Raw genomic sequence first — 20,934 nt, 5'->3', positions numbered from 1 at the left:
TCTCCTCGTTCAGGTCATTGATGAATATGTTGAATAAGACCAGACCAAGCACTGACCCCTGGGGCACACCACTAGCTACAGGCCTCCAACTAGACTCCGTGGTGCTTATCACAACCCTCTCAGCACTGCCAGTCAGTCAGTTCTCAGCCCACCTCACTGTCCACTCATCCAACCCACACTTCCTAAGCTTGCTAACAAGGATGTTATGGGAGACGGAGTCAAGGTATACAACATCTACTGCTCTCCCTTCATCCACCCAGCTGATCATGCCATCATAGAAGGCTATCAGATTGTTGACCACTCCCAATAACCTTCTTCTCCTCCACTTGCTTATTGATAACCCCCAGAATAAGTTGTTTCAGTTGTTCATGGCACTGTTGCTTCTTTCCTGCTATGTATGACTTTTAAGAACTCAAAGTTATGATCCAAGTGGTAATGAGAAAGGGAGAGTGTAGGAGAGAGATCATATGGCTTTTGAGGCATACTAATACTGCAGAATTGTTAAGATTTTACTTCCCCCCCCCCAAAAAAAAAAAAAAAAAGAAATGTAAAATAATTTGTGGTAATATTTTCTTGAGTTTCTAGAGAGGCTGAATCACTTCTCCAAAAGATAAAGTGCTTTCCTGTTGTCTTGTGGATCAGCAAATTTCCACTCCACCAAACTAATCTATCTCTCCCTATGTAAATATATAGAACTATAAAGATAGAAGATCATATGGTTATGATTCAGATGCTGAGTAATTCAGATGCATGGAAATATTGAAATTGTGCTGAGCAGATCCAGTCTCCCCAGTTTAGGCCGTTGAGCAACTCTAAAGCTGCAGAATATGTAGAAAGTTGCATGCTAGCTTGTGCAAGAAGTAGGACTGTTAATGATTTATGCAGCATGGAGCACAGTGGACATATTGAAGGAGGAGTTAGCATAAAGAAATATCTTTGAGAAAGGATTTATAGAATGACCCAGTGGATGGACCTTGGCTGATTGTAATCTGCATATGAGGCCAAAGCAGGGGGGGAAGGGACTAACAATCAACACTAGAGTAATTTGCCTGATAATAGAAAATTAAAGAACTGGAGAGGCAAGAAGCAGCCTGCAAAATTCATGCAGATTTGGATCTTCTGTATAATTAGCCACAATAGTTAAACTGGGGGGGGAAAAAAAAAAAAAAAAAAGACATCAAATTAGAGAAAGATTTCTGCGATACACAATAAAATGGCAGAGTTTATATAAAAAAGGAGGCTTAGATAGTGGGGAGAAATTTTAAAAGCTAGCAAAGTACTCATAATCTGAACAGTAAAAAGTTTTGATATGATTAGACAAGCATCTGTGACTTTACAGTCAGTACAGGTTGTAGTGCGATAATGAAGTAAAATTAATGTACAATATGCTTGCACGGAACAAAACCACCATACAAACATTTACTTCAGGGATGAGTTTGAATGACACTCAAAAAAATGTAGTGGTAAGGGAAGGATTTGGAGTTTTGTGCCCTGCATGCATCTTTATATTCTAAAGATGAAATGTACCAACATCTTATCCTGTTTTGGGTGATGTATATGAAAGCTAAGCTTCTCTGAAAATTAGGTCAACATAATGTGATACTATTGGCTTTGTCTGTCTTTGAGATGGGTTCTTCCCATAGGGTGAACTTTAGTCCTGGTCTGTGAAAGCTCCTGGCCAGAAAAACTGCTACATTTTTTTTTTTTTCTCTTGTCATCCAAGTTTCTTTCCAAAGAGGAAAGATATAACATCCTTTAATAGAAATAGGACTTGATCAGGATTGAATCCAGGAACCAGGACTGCATGAGGCAATTAAGACTAATCTGCCCTGGAATGTAAGCACAAAAATATACACTTACACTGTCAACTCCTCCTTGAAGTAGCAGGACATTAGTGTCTTTGCTGTGTACCTCCAACATAGGTTAACAAGGACTTTGGACACTGTAAGTTTTATTATACAGCAGTATGGGTGCTTATCTTCATTCAAGTTAGCATTCAATTTAGAATGCTCTTCAGGACACTTTTGTGCTGTGACCAGAGATTCCTGACCATAGCTCCTGGGCCATCAAAGGTTGTGGGCCACAGTTTGGGGACCGATGAATTAGGGGAAAAATAAAGTGGCTTTGCTAAGGCCCTAAAATCTGTAACTGAATGGAAGACAAACATATTTAATAATCAAGCCTTCAATTTAACATCTGTGCTACTTTTTCTTCTGTTTGTATCCCATTGTGTCAGAGCTAAGAACTATGTTTTTATTTTTCAGCTGAACAAACTGAGTATATCAGTCTGATTCTGCTCATTCCTGCCTCTATGGTTTCTACTGTGTTGGAGAAAAAATAATATTGCAAGTGTGCTTGGAATTAATATATGTTTATAAAGAGCTGATTCATAGACAAGATGCTCAGAAATATGCTGAAGAGTCTCTGGGCTTTGTAGAACATCTTGTATCTCTGTGTTCTCTTTTGAGCATCTGAGTATTTGAGTAATCTAACACCAACACCTGGGCTCAAATCTAAGTAGGATATGGATACATACTCAAACACAGTTTATTACAGCAGATTAAAAATTTACTACTTATCTTTATTGGTACCTTGGAACTGGAGCAAATGTGGACTGAATGCATGTATACTCCCACCAACTATAAATTGAGCCAGCTGAAATATATGCCTATATTCTCAAGTTACCTATATATACTTTTTAATGATGAAATGATTATTTTTTTTTTTTTTTTTTTTTTTTTACTGATCAAGTTTCTGCTTAACCAGCACAATGCAAAGATGGAAGTGAAAAATTTACCCAGGCACAGAAAAGTAAGAACAGGTTTAACCTCTTGAAATTAATCACCTCCTTAATTTCTCTTTTTTTTTCCTGACAGTCATCATGATAAGCATCCTTTCCATTTTTATTATTATTAGACAAATGATAAACAGCAGTACACAATAAATGAGCAGAATTCTGAATATTAACCTACTGTCCATTAGAGCTGCTACAAGACTCTGCATAGGATGGCCATCAGTGGTTGATGCAAAGCGGAAGAGTGTTAGTTAAAGAAATTAAATCTAATTTTCTCCCCTATTTCCGTCTTTCCTTCCTTCCTCAATTTCTTAACTACCTGTTAGGAGGAGGACAAAATAAAAGGGTTGAGGGACACTTGAAACTGAAGAACAGCTAGTTCCAAGTCACCAAAAATAAACTGTAGATGAAGTCTACCCTTGCTTGTTATAACAACTTTTATAAGTTGCAACTGAATAGTGTTTAGAAGTTACAGCTAATTATATTTGAGCTTTAAACTATCATTTATATATGCATACATTTTAAAATAGAAATGACTGTACTCCATTTTCCATGGGGCTGTGACAGCTGCTGATCAAGTTTGGGAGCATCATGATGCATGGTGTACTGCAGAGACTAGATCTGGTCTTGAGGAGATCCTTTATAATTAACAGGGGTCAGAAAGACCAAGTTGCATTTCTCGTGAGTTAGAAACAGAAGGGAATCCTGGGATTTCAAACAGTTCAAAGTGTAAATGTGGTAGATAAAATAAAGAATTTCCTTAGTCTCTGTTTCTGGAGAAAATGAACCCATTTCATACTGTGATTCAAATCATATCTTCATTCAAAACTGAGAGTTACTTAATGGGAATAGAGACACACAAATTTTCAGTGTGGAAGAAAGTCCCTGGTTATGCTTCTCCTGTGAAAGTGATAAGAAAAGAAGTTATCTTCTAGACATGGTTGTTTTTCCACTACATTTCCTTACCTGGATTTCTCTATTTTGTATCCTCTACAAGCAAATATTCTTTTTACCTTTAGCACCACTATTAAATTTCACGTTTACTCCCTATGAAGCGCTGATTCAGTTTTCTTTTAGGACACTGTGATAATCAGAATTTTGATAACTAATGCTGTTAGAAAAGCACTTTTCACAGAGTTGGTCACTACCAGCTGAAAGTCAGAAGGCAAAACAACTTCTCATTTCTCTGCCAGTGGTTTCTAATGACGAGGGGTTTTTTGTTAAATATTTAATCAAATCCAGCACCTTTCAGTTGGGACTGTGTTTAGCTCTTCCTTTCCAATTACAATATTTTGTAGAGTTCTGCAGAATGATTAAGGAGTTGGCTTTCTGCTTTTCTGTATCGGCTTCATATATTTCCACTTTTAAAATTTAGCAGAACTCCACTTCTCATCATCATGATCAAAATATTTGATGAAGGGTAGAAAAGAGAAAGAGTTAAAACAAATAAAAAAAAAAAAATCTCCAGTAACTATCTTCCAATACTTTAATTCATCTATCTAAAATATTCATCTAGTCATCAGCCTATCCGGCAGACTATATCTGTTTTAACTTTCACTCTAGAATAAATGAAAAAAGTATGAAAGAATATATCCCATCAAAATTGAAAGTCCAGTCACTAACTTCAGATTAAAAAAACCCCAGATTTTCCACTTATGCAAATACGCAGTTAGGTTGAATAAGATTTATTTCCATTGTAAAATATCAACAAAAGAGTTTGGATGTTGTCAAAGGCATCCTTCAGCAGCCTTTGTCCTCCAGAAATACATTCACCTACTTTCAAGGGCTTCGTTTCACATTCAGGATGGTATTTAAATAGGAAAAATAAAGGGAGTTGGGTTTGGTTGGTGGTTTGTTTTTTTGTGGGTTTTTTTTTTTGTTGTTGTTGTATGTGTCATATAGTTACTAAAAGTAACAAACTTCTCATTTTTATGTACAAATGGAAGAAATAATTTATGCACAATAGCATATAGTGGACATTGTCTAAATTGTAATTAACAGAACTAAATAATCAAGAAATTTCATGCCATTTGTTTCACTCCATTTCCATATATCTCCTGGTAGTTCTGACTTTATTAGACTCGTTTTATTTCTTATCTGTATTACATTTTCGTTCAGATATTTTTGGCTTGGCTTAAAGTGTCATATTGATCCGCCTGTGGACTTATCTGATTGTCTTTCATACTAAAGATCTCTATTTAATTAACAGTGCAAGTAGTAAAAAGAAAGTGGCTGTACTGTGTGTGCCACTTCCAAACAATTGGCTCATATTTCCCTACAGAAATAAGATGCTTCAGGCAAGAATACAAGAACCAAAGACATACAGACTGGTCTGCCGTTTGATATGCTCTTGTAGCTTCCCACTGTCAATGTGTAGAAACCTCATGAACCTCACATTGCATGAGACCATAGTCAATGATGGGACCTAGCATCCATAAGCTTGTCCCTTCTACTTCTGATTTATAATTTACAATTTTGGATGTACTATGACATTTTCACAATGAGTTTCACAATAAAATATCTTGTATGAGAAAGTTGTTTGTGATGCCTGGTTATTTTACTGGGTGCCCTTTATTATTTTTCATGTGGGGAATGATCTTCCTGATTTCTATTTCGTTAACATTCATGAATGCACATTAATGATAAAGAACAAACATATGTCCTTCCATCTGTCCACTCTTTAGCCTGAAGATTCCCACGTGGTTTCACATCTCCTCATCTGAAAAGTCCTACCAGGCATCCTATCATCCTTATCTCTCATTTTTGTAGATTCTCCAGCTCTTCTAAAAGTGACTTATAACTGATAGATTTTCTTGGTGGTAGCAGTGAAAGATATCCTTACTTGGCAACGATGGTTGAGTAATGGTGACTTGCAGACAAGGACTTGAAAATGTTCCAAGCATGGTGCTCACATCCTAGTTTGTCACACTCTGGTCTTCCAATTATGGGCAAGTCCTATCTGTAATTCTTTTTTCCCCCTACACATAGCTAGACTATGGGTTGTTTTTTTTCAGGAAGAAGCTTGAGACTTTGAAAACAAGCCCTAAACTCAATCGGTATAGGCTTACTCTGGATGTACAATCAGAAATTACAAATTTCTGTTCCATTGGGTCTGATAGATGACAATAAATATTTCCACGTGTAGTAGAGTAACTGCTTGTTATTGCCAAAAGTTAGTTGGACACCTCTGGATTTTGGATTGGTCAATTCATTTTGCTCCTATCTATATCGAGCTCAATTTATTGTAAGGTAAAAATAATTATTTCAGCAAAGAGTGGGCTATGACAGTTGTCCAACTCAGTTGCAATTGAAAGGACTGAAATGTATATGTATTCTGTTTCTTTTTTTATTTCCTTTCCCTTTAGGTCCAGTTCTACCCTACCTACTTTAAAGGAGGCAGAGCAAAAGATCCAGAGAGTGTACTGAAGGATTTTTGCAGGACACTTACAGCCAGTCTCCTTTGGCTAATTTGCAAAAACAGTTTTTGATTTAAAATAGAAGGATGGCTTATCCCTCCCTGGGAGAAAACTTGCATCCACTAATGTTCCTCCAGAAGTGAGTTATGAGAAGAAGCCTCAGATGGATTAGAGACAAAGGTTAAATTCCAAAGCACTAATTTGTTGAAAAGGTGAAGGTAGCTAACTAAATTAAAAAAAAAAAGAAAAAAAAAAAAAAAAAAAGACACACCAGGTCTGCAGTATCTTTCCTCCTCACTGAATATTGCTGGATAACATAGATCTCAAGAAGAGCAAATGCCATGAAATAAAGCAAGGTTGTTTCCCTTATGAAATGTTGGTACAGAGTTAAGCTAAAGGCAAATACTAATCTTTTTGACTTGTTAAGATCTTTCTACATGAAATATCAATTTTAATTTAATAACTTACGAAGATTAATAATAGAGAGATACCTTTCACTTTTAAAAGCCAGATAACTTCTTTTGGTGATTTTGTCATTCCTTTGCCTCCCTAACATTTCTCACAGATTTAATGGCCCAGTTTCTGGTGTAAATCAACATAGCTCCAATTATGTCAACTTTGCTAAGCAGATAATATTTGCCCAGTATTTTATTTTTATTCATAAGTGTACATGAGGTCAAACTTACTTGGGAGTTGAAAGTCATTGGACAAAATTCTGACAGAAGACAGAAAGGATGTGGCTGGCTAGGACGAAGTGGACAAGGCCTCCATGCTAGTCCTTGAACTCTGATGGCCCATGCTTAGAACCTATTCCTTTCCACATACACCTATTTGAATATTGTTCTGATGCACACATGAATGTCCCAGAAGCAACAGGGAATAATGGGCCTTCAAATCCGAAGAACATTATTTTACAGCGTCAGAAAAAGGGCATCGCTGACAGTAAAACAGTGGTAAGCTATCTTTTATCATAAGATATCCGCCTGAACTTAGGCAGCTGTAAGTTCAATGTCTAAGTCTGAATTAGACCCTTTCAGCTCCTTTTAAAGTCAACAGGGAGACAGAAACACCTGTATAGCCGCTGAGTCATACTGCTGAAAATTCTGGTCCCAAAAGCTGGTCTTCAGCTTTCCTCCCTTTTTTCTGTGTCTCTTCAAAACCTCTTTGCCTTCTCTTCCCTTCCTATCTTGCCTAAAAAGCGTTTGTTTGGTTGGTTGGTTGGTTGGTTTTTCTTTTCTTGTGCTTGACACATCCTCTTTCTTTCTTCTCTCTAGGTTGCAGAAACACCCACTAAGATTTCAGAGAAAAGGCTCCCCCTACCTTTCCTTGTGATGTTTTGCCACCAATACTGCAGTCTTCTGAATTATAGAGAAAGGTGCTTGAATGAAAGGATCAAATATTCTTCTGTGTGTCAGTCACTTAAAAAGAGGACGTCTATGTCTGTATTTGCAGAATGATATTAACAACAGCCATGTGATTTCCCATGTCCACTGAAAACCTGCTGTTTGTTCTGTGTCCTGCTCTAGGTGCCCTGGTATGACTCCTCAAAGCAGGGAAAATTTCTGAAGATCCCCCAAAAAATGTGATTGCAATTGGGGAAGATGATGAGCCAGTCTGGTCAGTCAATAATTAGATTACCATTAAATCATATTAACAGAAACACTGCAGCTTACACCTGTTTCAAGTCTGCAAAACTCCTATAATAAAATCACATCAAAGAAAAATCTGAAAATATAGGAGTTTAAATGCAAGTTTCAAAAGGCACATAGACAACTTGGACAATAGGACATAAGCAACGCAGGAGGTTCCTGGACTGTGTTGATGATAACTTCCTTCTCCAAGTGACAGAGGAGCCCACGAAGAGAGGTGCCATGCTAGACTTTGTTCTCATCTGGGAGAAGAGATAGTGGGGAATCTGAAGCTCAAGGGCAGCCTTGGCTGCATTGACCATGAAATGGTGGAGTTCAAGATCCTCAGGGCAGCGAGGAGGGCGTGCAGCAAGCTCACTACCCTGGGCTTCAGCAGAGCAGACTTTGCCCTCTTCAGGGATCTTCTTGGTAGAATGCCATGGGACAAAGCCCTGGAAGGAAGAGGGGCCCAAGACAGCTGGCTAATATTCGAGGGTCACCTCCTCCAAGCTCAGGAGTGATGGATCCCAACAAAGAGGAAGTGAGGCAAAAACACCCGGAGGCCCCCATGGATGAATAAGGAGCTCCTGGGCAAACTGAAACACAAGAAGAAAGCCTACAGAGGGTGGAAGCAAGGGCAGGTAGCCTGGGAGGAATACAGAGAAACTGTCCAAGCATCCACAGATCAGGTTAGGAAAGCTAAAGCCCTGATAGAAATAAATCTGGCCAGGGATGTCAAGGGCAATCAGAAAAGCTTCTATAGGCATGTCAGTGATAAAAGGAAGACTAGGGAAAATGCGGGCCCTCCCTGGAAGGAAACGGGAGACCTGGTTACCTGGGATAAGGAGAAGGCTGAGGTACTCAATAACTTTTTTGCCTCAGTCTTCACCAGCAAGTACTCTAGCCACACCATCCAAGTCTCAGAAGGCAAAGGCAGGGACTGGGAGAATGCAGAACCACCCACTGTAGGAGAAGATCAGGTTTGAGATCATCTAAGAACCTGAAGGTGCACAAGTCCATGGGACCTGATGAGATGCATCTGTGTGTCCTGAGGGAACTGGCGGATGAAGTTGCTAAGTCACTCTCCATCATATTTGAGAAGTCCTGACAGTCTGATGAAGTTCCCACTGACTGGAAAAGGGGAAATATAACCCCCATTTTTAAGAAAGTTAAAAACGAAGACCAAGGGAACTACAGGCTGGTCAGTCTTACTATGCCCAACAAGATCATGGAGCAGATCCTCTTGGAAACTATGCCAAGGCACATAGAAAATAAGGAGGTGATTGGTGACAGCCCACGTGTCTTCGCTAAGGGCAAATTGTGCCTGACAAATCAGGTGGCCTTCTAGGATGGGGTTACAGCATTGGTGGATAAGGGAAGAGCAACTGATGTCATCCACCTGGAGTTGTGCAAGGCATTTGATACTGTACAATACAACATCCTTGTCTCTAAATTGGAGACATGGATTCGATGGATGGACCACTCAGTGGATAAGGAATTGGCTGGATGGTCGCACTCAAAGAGTTGTGGTCAATGGCTCAATGTCCAAGTGGAGAACGGTGACGAGTGGCGTTCCTCAGGGGTTGGTACTGGGACCGGCACTGTTTAACATCTTTGTCAGCAACACGGATAGTGGGATCGAGTGCACCCTCAGCAAGTCTGCTGATGACACCAAGCTGTGTGGTGCACAGCTAGTTGACACACTAGAGGAAAGGGATGCGATCCAGAGGGACCTTGACAGGCTGGAGAGGTGGGCCCGTGCGAACAGCATGAAGTTCAACAAGGCCAAGTACAATGCACATGGGTCAGCACAATCCCAAGCACAGCTACAGGCTGGGCGGAGAATGGATTGAGAGCAGCCCTGAGGAGAAGGACTTGGGGGTATTGATTGATGAGAAGCTCAACATGAGCCGGCAGAGTGTGCTTGCAGCCCAGAAAGCCAACCGTGTCCTGGGCTGCATCAAAACCAGCATGACCAGCAGGTCGAGGGAGGTGATTCTGCCCCTCTACTCTGCTCTTGAGAGACCCCACCTGAAGTACTGTGTCCAGCTCTGGGATCCCTAACATAAGAAGAACATTGAGCTGTTGAAGTGAGTCTAGAGGAGGGCCACAAAGATGATCAGAGGGCTAGAGCACCTCTCCTATGAAGACAGGCTGAGACAGTTGGGCTTGTTCAGCCTGGAGAAGAGAAGGCTCTGAGAACGCCTTATAGCAGCCTTCCAGCACCTAAAGGGGCCTACAGGAAAGCTGGAGAGGGACTGTTTACAAGGGCATGGAGTAGTAGGACATGGGGTAATGGGTTTAAGCTAAAAGAGAGTAGATTTAGATTAGATGTTAGAAAGAAATTCTTCCCTGTGAGGGTGGTGAGGCACTGGCACAGGTTGCCCAGAGAAGCTGTGGAGGCCCCATCCCTGGAAGTGTTGAAGGCCAGGTTGGATGGGGCTTTGGGCAATGTGGTCTAGTGGAGGGTGTCCCTGCCCATGGCGGGGGGGTGGAACTAGATGATCTTTGAGGTCCCTTCCAATCCAAACCATTCTATGATTCTATGAAATTATCTATCACATTGCTGTGTAACCTTCACTTCTTTAATTGTCAAAATTACTTTTAATGTCTTCTGCTTGGACTGTCTTCTTTTTATATTTGGATAGCTAAGAGGCTTAAGAGCCTTTCAGAAGCTTCCCAGAGCAGTGGAAGAAAAACAACAGCATTGAGACTTAGTTCTTTGGTAGACCTGCACCACCACAGTCAATCTCTATTTCAGACAGGGTAAGTCCACAACCTGCTTATTACCTGAGTCTAATCTTATGTATAGAGACTTTGTAAGCCTATATCTGTCAATTATTTATATGCTTTTCCATACTTGAAGCAGTTTTGCCTGCAAGCATGGTGTGTATAAGAGGGATGGATATATTTGTAGGCTGAGACCAATAATCAAGTTGCCAAAGTTTAACAAGTTAACACACATTGCATCTCTGCTTATGTAAGTCCCTAGCAAAGGTGAGATAATGAAGGGCTTTAAGATAACTTTCATTATGACTCATCTGTTAGAGGCTTATAATGTGCACATCCAACACAACTGAATCTCAGCTGATGCTCGGTTATCTGATGAGCTGCAGGGACTTGACTGTGTTTATACCCTGAGAATAGCAAATGTATCCATCCAGGCAAAGTTGGTATGCAAATAAAAAAGAAGCAGCATCAGAGAACAAGATTTGATCAGAAATACTTAGCAGTCCTCTCGTCAGTTGGAAGTGTAATAATGTTAAAAATGTAAAGTATAGTACCAGTGAAAACCTTGCCAAGGAGATTAAAAAACAAGAAAAAAACCTCTCCCTTTCCTTTTCTCACATCCCCACCCCCAGCATTCCTTTTTAGTCAAATATTACAATATACTTAATGCAATAGCAGAGTTTAACTGATACAAAGGCAGAATATTACTGCTGTGCTATTCTTATTTCAGGCCATTGGTTATGATAATAAAATATGTAATACCAAATTTTTCAGTAAGCAGAAGTCTCAGGCTCTAATACATACTTAAGCTTATTGATTACACTGGTTTATGTGATAATAAAAGTACAAACATATGCACACACCTTTTGCAAATAAGAAAAATCATTTGTCTTGTGCTATCTCCTTCTTTGTGCTTTTGCAGCAATTCAAAAGTCATAACAGATAATGGGAAAACAAAGTGTTTGCATTTCATGAATGACCTTGGAAAATTTGCCAGATTTCTGTGTACTGCAGTTCTAACATTGGGTAGAAAACATTCTCCTGCTGTAAACAGTTGTGAGATCCTACAGTTCTTGGTGGGATGAAAGAGAAAAGACTATGTTAATTTTTTTTCAGTTTTAACTATTACAAAGTGGTTAAATAGATATATTATTGTGAGCATACATTTTTATCTAAAAAGAATAAATTTAAGACACAATGTTTTGCCCAGTTAAAAAGTGAATTACTTGTTATTTTTAATTCTAGCATATTTATGAAAGTTAAAACTAAGAAAGATATACTACATATAGGTATATAATTTTTGAATGAAAAATTAATATAAGCAGACTCTTATGTCAGAACGTTTTCAATATCTGAGTGTTTTTTGGTGATCAGTTGGGAAATTATTTTTAGAAGAGGTTCTGATGTACTCTTTACCTATAAATGGGTTTAATTTTAGCTGTATGTTCTTTTTTGTAGTTTCTCCATCTGAGCTTTGATACTTAGAGAAGTAGGTATGTATTTCTTTTTTGACTTGTAAGGAGATCTTCTGTCAAATTTGGAGATCAGTGTGGCATTTGACATATATTCATGGGATATTATATGCTATTTAAAGACCAATGGGTAAAGATAATGAAATGAGATATATATATATATATAAAAAAAAAAAAAGGAAGAAAAAAGTTATTTGCATGAGAAATTAAGCAATCCTAGACACTGATCATATTGGGCCCCTGATATGGGAAATTTAACCACAAATGTTGCCAGCAGCCTTAGTTGAGATCCTGAGTGTTAGCATCCATCCTGAGATACCTATCAGTACACAGCCTTGAGCAGGATGGTTAGGTAGATCATGATGTAGACACTGCCACTGTCCATCCAGTCTGTCTCAGTGGAGATCTCTTCTTGCTCTAGACATAACTGATGAGGGAATTTTGTTATTTTCATCCAACTCAGCTGTTGCTACAGGTGCAGGCACTTTCCCAAAAGGCTTATGAATTTAACTTGTTTGCCCTCAACGGGTTGTATTCACCTGCCAGATGATGAAGCCACCAGAAGATCAAAGGGTAGATAGGCTGCCTGCTCTGGTGATGTAATCTGTGTTTCTGCTATTACTCTCTACAGGAGGCATGGAGATACATTTTCTTGCAGCTCAGACTTGAACGCAGCTGCAATGGGAGTTATGATAACCTAGGTTGTGGTCCAGTTAGTGTATCTCATGGTCTGCAAGGAACTCCTGCATCTGCCTAATGCAATGCAGATCTGTCTGGGATGGAGCCACATACACTCTCCTTCTGTCACCCCAGCCAGTCTTTGCTCATCCTCGTGCAGCTTGAGCCCAGCACCTTTTACACACCTCTATTATGACTTATGGACTTCTGTGAGAGAGTGAAGCACTGGAATGCCTTAGGGCAGGCGTTGTTTTCTGTGTGGATTTTTATTTTGTTTTATTTTATTATCTTATAAAACAGCTTAATCAATGAACTCAAGCAGGTAGTAGAAACTGAGACTTTTGTTTATGGGGAAACCTTTGAGATTTATTTTGGCCATTTGTAAGTAGTGCCAACATTTGAGCTCTGCAGGAGGAAGAAATGGAAAATGACCTGATGTGCTTTTTTTGGTGTGTGATGAGTCAAAATTTCCTTTCCTTTTCAGGGGCTCTACAAAGCAGAAAAGTGACAGGATTGTCCTATTTATGATGTTTGTTGTGCATCTGTGTGAAAATAAATAGATTATTCCATATGAATTCAAAATAAAATATATGGCTAAAGTAAATTTTACTTATGGATATTGATTGTATTGACTGAAACCTCCTCCTTACAAATTCCCTTGTTTGTATAACACGAGTGTTATCACTTGGCTGAAAAAAGATGTGTATAATGAATTTCGGCATTGCATATTTTACTTAACAGTGAACTGAAAAGCTTTTATTCTTTACAGATTTGTGTTCTGATTCCCAATAAGGTGGTGGTGGTGGTGGGGATTATTTGTCTTTTCTTCCTTTTTTTTTTTTTTTTTTAAATAGTAAGACTTAGTATAATCCTGGGCTGTTTTTTTGTGGATTGTCTCTACAATCCTGCCTGCATCTCTGCACTCAAAAAAACTGCAATAAGAAAGGTAGAACAATTGTTGAAGACTGTTCCTATTTCTCAGAAGTCTGTAGAAATTGTATTTCTGATTTCATCCATACCTAAGCTAGGTATGTTTTGTTTTAAGAATTTTGCTAAATAATGATTGTCTTACGCTGATCAAGCACATCAGTATTTGTTAATAATGATATGGAAGCACAAAATGAAGTGCAAAAGAAACTAAACCCCAAAATGCATTAGTCTGCATTCTCATGTGAGTAAAGTTAAATTACTCTCATACTACTCAGCTGAGGTGATGGCATATTGTTTATTTTTTGTCTCTTGCTGCAATCACCTGTCTTCATCACATACAAGGTTATATATCTCCTCACAGGAGAGCTTCGTTACAAGCATAATCATAATAAGACAGTGATGGCCACTTAAAATCCTGAGCACCTGCAAGACTACCGGTCTTCCTTTCAGTTGATTCTACAGAGTAGCTATTCCTAAATCAGATCCTTAGGTAGTCAAATGAAGACAAGTGGAATGAATTTGGACCAGCGTTCCCAGCAAATAATCAGGGAGAGGCTGTCAGCCCAGAAAACATATCCCTAGTCGAGAGAGGGAGAGAGAGAGAGGCGCAGCAAAAGAAACATTGGGAAGATTATGTGAGGTTCAACATCAACTAGCAGATTATGCTGAGTGGGTCTAACATTAATGATAATAGTGCAACAGGTACAACATCTGGTTCACCACAAGGATCTGCAAGTAGAAAGTCAGGTTTTAGAACACTTAGTTTAGTCTGGAAACTCAGTGTAGACCATGAGGAAAAGAAAACAAAACAAATCATCTAACATACTTCAAAGCCAATTTCATTTAATAGCAAGTTAATATATGTCAACGATAATTAAATACATTGTGCTCACTGCCAGTAGAGATGAGATCGAGGTGGTGTAGGGGCTTTAACCTAAAAGTTTTAATCTGGTTTATTTATGATTCTCCATTTTTTAACTTCTAGGTTTAAAAGAGAGGTTTTAAACAACGGCCCAACTGTGTTATATCCCATTATACTGATACCCAGGTTCAAACTTCACTCTATTTCCATCTACTTTTTTTGTCTGCAGTTTACAATATGCAATAGCTCCCAATGTTCAGAACTCCTCTGTCTCTCATTGTGCTGTAAATATACAGAATAAAAACTTTTTCACATTTTATGGTCTACAGACACAACAGGCGGAGGATGCAAAGGACTGACTGGCTCTACGCTGTAGGCGGTGGGTGGGTACAGGAGCAGTTTTACACACAAGCCCCTACCATCTCCCAGTCATATGGAGGACTCACGATCTGCAGGCTACATACCTGGGTAGGCATGAGCACAACTTGCTGAACTAGCTCAAGAGTTTAAATTCTCGTATGTTCCATTTCTCTCTGAGGCCATACAAATATATATGTGTGTGTGTATATATATATATGTGCACACACATATAAATGGCATTCTTCATGGCAAGTTCATTTTGTCTTGAAGAGCCTGTCTTCAGCAAATAGTTATGGAGATCTATTTTTTTACCGTGCTGAATACTGGGAGACTAAAGCATGAGACAAATAACTGGGTTCATCAGGATCAAAAATCTTTGGCAGAATCAACAAAGTAAACCCAGGCCTCTTCAGTCACAGATTTTTGCTACCACAAAGCAACTTGTTTTACCTTTGCACACATTAGTTTGGTAACAATGACAGCAATTTTAATATTTGAAACCCCAGATTTGACACCCAAACCTTTCAAAGGGCCTGTCCAGACAGTTAATTCTTATGCCATGGGCAGGTACCTAATCATTCTGTGCCTTAGTTTACTGATCTGCAAAATGGGAATAGGCTGAATCTGGCCCTAACTCTGCGAAAAATTCTGTCAACCCCATTGGCTGCATAAAAACTTAAGGATTTGGCCCTGTGCTGACAGTCAGTAAGCTGGAGTGCAAATGTTCTACATGTGCTATTTGACCTCTACAGTTGAGGATTTAAAACTTTAATTATAGGAACGAGAAGATGAGAACAGATTCTGAGTTAGCTACTTTTTTTGAATAGATATTCAGACTCCAGGGGGAATAGTGATTTGCAGGCTCATTGAGGGAGAAAAAGGATGTCCTTTCTTTCCTAGGTGTACGGGGGGAGGAACAAAGGGGGCCTTGATACTGTTCCATTAAAATAAATCACTTCTCAATCCAGGCGAGAATTTGTATCAGAATATTTGATAATCGAAACTTTACCAACAAGAGCAAATCAGAGAGGGCATTTGATTATGCAGGGCCAGATCCTGCTAAGCCTCCCTCAGAGGTGTCTTTCTGAATTCAGGAGCAGATCAGTATGCAGAAAGTTACCTGGATGAGGCTGTTAGACAGTGGAGTCTATGAGAGAGCGAGCTGTGTCGCTTCTTTGTTCTAGGGAGAGTTGGCAGTGGACAAATTACAAGAGTACTAATCATACTGCCCGACCTCCAGCTGCCATTGAAATCAGTGAAAAAAATTTCCTTTGAGTCCAGCAGAGACAAGACAGGATAGTTAGGGTTAACTAATTAATTACTTTTCAGAAAACACTTTGACATCCTCTGATGTAGAGATTCTGTATAATGGCAAAGTGGCATTGTAATCCAGAGAGATGTTTAGAGAGCTGTCATTCATTGATACCAGAATACGATCATTATGATTTAGTAAATCTGTTCATTTCCTTCCGTTAGGGCAGAGAGATATTTTTAGGGTTTAAATTCCCAAATCAACAACAGAAGCAGTATTCTGGACACAGGGGAAGGAATGAAACCAGTAAAAAATTTGGTCGATGGGTCTGTCTAGAAATAAAATGTGACATAAATATGCTGAAACAGTCAAATACTTTGCTGACACACTGTCTTAAAAAGAGAGAGAGAGAGAGAGTGTGTGTGTGTGTGTATCCTTGCTTGATCAGTAGGATATTTCTTTCTGGAATTGAGCTACACATAATAAAGATTTCAAAAGGCAAAAAGCATACTACCATTGCAAATAAAGCATTCCAAAAGATAAAGTCTTTTCTTCCTTGTTGTGTTGGGGGTTTTTTTTGGTAATGTTTGAAGCAGCAAATAACTTTCACAAAGTACCACAAAGCAATTCTCCCTTCCTTACTACCCCACCTACACTTTTAAAGTTAATCCACTATTATTTCTTTGTGTATGTTTATATGCACACCCATGCACCTATACACATAAATATTCTCATGGCTTTACTTTCTGTGTCATTTTCAGATTCTTAGAGAGACATTACCCCAAAGCACCCCTAAAACCACCTCATAAGCCTGAATACATATATATATTTAAAAGACATAAAGAAAGTTGAAGTTCCTTCACCAAATGATTATTAGCAGTAACAAATGGCCTGTCTGCATTCCCTTTCAGCTATAGATTTCAGTACATCTTATAAGCAGTCATTTAGTTTTGTAACACCCTGACAACGTAGTACAATATTACCATTCCCATTTTATAGATGAGAAGAACCAAGGCAGAACGATTAAACAAGTCACCCAAAGTTATACAAGGTCTGGGGCAGAGCCAGGAATAGAATCAAAGTCTCTTGAGTCCCTGACCTTCATATTAAACACAAGATCATCCTCCCTCTGTTTCTAGTTAGAGCATTCAGTTCACCCCATCTGGTGTGCATGTGTAATTTGTACCGGAGGGGTAATTCATCCCTAGAGGAGGGCAGGCGGGGCTTGCAAGGGGTGTCAGCTGTGAGCTCAAGATTTGCATAGCCTGAACATTCATCGAAATGAGAATTTCTCCCAAGGAGCATCTCTGGCAAACACATAAAAAGGGACAATGCAAAACTCTGTTTAGACCTCTCCTAGCTTTTAGAAGGTGATTTTCCTCAACTGCTTTCTTCCTTGGATTGCAAAGCTAAAAATGAAGTTTATCTCTCAGTAACCTCAGGCTTCATTTACTACCTTGAAACTGTCATTTGGTGTTTGGGACAGGTGATCATTTAACGTCTTCTTCCTATCCCTGCAGGGGACAGGCTGTTGATGGTGAGTGTGTGCTGATAGAACCAATCCTTTACGTGGCCTTCACACGCTTAATTAGCCAGTGCGAAACGAATGCCTCTCAGCTATCAGTGTCATCGTTGGAGCTCAGTAGCATTCCTTCCAAAGGAGTACCAAAAATTGGAGGGAAATAATTGCAATAACATTAAGGAGAACCTTAAATTATATGTGTTTGTACACATGCACATACACATGTATACACAAAAATGTACATATTGTATGGAAATTATATTCATGTTTTAAGAAAACCTCTCTGGAAACTGAGGAATTGTTTGTTAATTAACTGACAACTTCATTGATTTTTGCTTCTTTTTGTGGCACCAATTAGGACACAAAACTGATCTAAGGTGGTAGGTTGTCCTGGGAAGATTCCCAGCCAGATGGCTCAAACTCAGGCACTTCAAACTAGGATAAGAATCCTAACTTTCTGTTGCCTATCTAAAATGATTAAACTTGTTCAGATTCATCTAGGGCTAAAAAATTAAAAGCACGCATTGGCAGAAGTCAGACCTGTCCACTGTGAATTTGAAATAGTTCAACTTCTGCATTTTTAAAATATTAGTCACAAAAAAAATGTGACTGATTCTGCTCTCATCAGTTCACTGATGATGTAATCCTGCTGTCATCAAGAGCTTTCCTGCAGATTTATTTCACTGAATGAAAGTGGGAAGAGAATCAGGCTCAGTATCTGTGCTTAAAGCAAAAAGCAAGATAATTTGATTTGTTGTTTGGCATTACAGCAAGCAAAGTGTCTCTCACTTAAGTCCGTAAGTTTTACAGTAATATTGGGCCACTTCCTGCTGAGGCTGAAGTCAATGAGTGTTTTCCACATGACTTCAGTAGTCAATAGGCTCATATTTGCTTTAATTTTTTCTTTTTTTTTTTTTTTCCCAGGGGAGCAAACCACTTCTGGTGACTTCCCCTAAGGGGTCTAATCAAGCAAACTGTTGTTATTGACAATGTGCTTTCCGGAGTTTGGCCCTTGGCAGCACGGAGCAGGAGGTGCGAGTGGCCAGAGGGCAGAGAGTTTCCTCTCTCCTCTGTGGAGCTGCTGAATTCTCACCTCTCTTGCAAGCCTGTGGTACTGTCCGCTTGATCCAGGTGTGTGGAGAGGTGACAAAATATGCCTTCATCCTCCTTCAATAACTTGGCAGAGACTTCAGTTTGTTATTCCATCCCTGATCAGGATCACCTCTAAGAGGGGCATCTTGGAGACCTAATACTTTTGGGGACCAGTGCCTTAACAGGTGGAGATTGTACATTCAGCGCTTTCTCTTCCCCATTCCCAGCCTTTCCCTGGATCAATAACTGTGCAGAGAGATCTACAGTTACCCCTGCTCAGGCACAGATTTCTTCAGAGGAGATGGAGCTACTTACATGAGTAAAGCTGGATCGGGCCCAAATTTAGTATTAAATCCTGGCAGTTCCAGAACTGTAGCTTTAACAAGGCTTATTTTAGATGAAGGCACATTTTTCAGTGCTCATAACAGCAGCAAGATTCTTATTATACAACATTTAAAAGCAATAATTTCTGCAGATTTAACCTCATAGATTTTCTAATACAATAAAATTAAATTTAAAAAACCCTGAATGCAGCAGATATAACCCCTTCATGTGCAATTAGCAAATTTTAAATAGAAACTTTAATATTAACATTATTCTTTATGCCTCGATGAGTGGAATATTATTTAAATCGATATGACATAAGAGGATATAAATAATTCCTAAGTGTAGATCTAAACTAGAATTTCAGACCATATTGAAATGGCAAAAAATTATCAATTCCCTATTTCCCAATGTATCGTTCATTACAAGCCTGATGACACATTTTTTTTTCAAAGAGATTAAATTAGCATTAGAGAGCTGATAAACATTATAAATAAATACAAAAAGCTATTCTGAAAATCCGGCATAACATAAAATAAATGCCTGTGCTCCACCAAATTTCATCTTCTTTCTGGTAACTGAGAAAATGTTGCAAGCAGACACATAAGTTGAGAGTGAACTGCTGCTCTCTTCACTGCAATAAAAATATAAACAAATTAAAACCTGGAAATGTAATTTAATTAAGGACAATTTTTCATTCCAAATAAACCTATAGTTCATAATGGAGAGAATTACAATTGACATTTTTACTAAGGAAAATGAACTAAAACGGATCTCTGCGCTTCTCTGTAAAAATTAGATGAATTAGGTTTTTTCTTTTCCACCAGGTATAAGAGTAAACCCATAAAATCATGACAATCTATGACCAGAAAAAGCCCTATGATCCATATATATTTTTTATCAAAGCAGTAAGGTCAGCCCAGGAAGATCAGATGTATTGCAGTCTGAGTAGTTACTTTTCATTAACTACTTATCTTCACAATTTCAGGATTGGCTTTTTGGGTTAGGTTTGGGGGAATTTTTTTGTGTTCCCCCCTCCCATTTGTTTTTGTGGTTGTTTTGTTTGTTTGTTTGTCTGTTTGTTTGTCTTCTTGGGGGTTTTTTGCTAGGTACTTCATCAATTCAGCTAATGAATGTTATTTTTGTGTGTGTGTGATGGCAACACATCAAGCAGGTACCAGACCTGTATAATTTTTATGCAAAGTCACTTCAGGCTATGGGTTTTTTAGATCCTTTCAGGTGAGTAGTTTAAGGCACAAATCCAGTAATACTTTGCCAAAATTCCCTGTAAATTCAAATTTGGCCTTTACAAAGTGACATTTGATTGCTACTTCTTATTAAGCAGATAGGATGCAAATGACAAGGGCCAGGCATTGCCTAAAACTTGCTTTCCTCAGGATGCTCTAATAAGGAAGTTTATCTGACTGAGGAAAAAAATATCTTACCTAAAGCTTCTCCCTGTATTTCCCGCAGTGGTTTTCAGAAAGCCAGAATACATCTCCCTTTCCAAGACTATTGGGGCAAAATAATTAACACATGGTACAGTTCAAGATTGTTTGATATCTACAGCTACAAAATACACACAGCCTAATATTTTCTGACGTACAAGCCTCACTTTCACCATACTCTTAATTCAAGGTTAGAGTTTCACCCATTTCATTTTTAAGGTTATGTTACAACCCAGTCTCCTGTTTGATATTATTTTTTAGTGAAAAATCCACTTTCCAAAATCCTTCAAAACCCGAACCACCTGAAATAGGCTGGAGCCAGGTCACGGCATGAGAAGGAGAGTGAAGAAGTGCTCTCAACAAATTGCGCCTCAGCCATGGTGCTGAATGATGTGTTGTTCGACGTGATGGGCAGCTCGAGTACGT

This window comes from Grus americana, chromosome Z (assembly GCF_028858705.1).
Source record: "Grus americana isolate bGruAme1 chromosome Z, bGruAme1.mat, whole genome shotgun sequence".
In the NCBI taxonomy this organism is placed as follows: Eukaryota; Metazoa; Chordata; class Aves; order Gruiformes; family Gruidae; genus Grus; species Grus americana.
Note: the sequence above shows the minus strand (reverse complement) of the source record.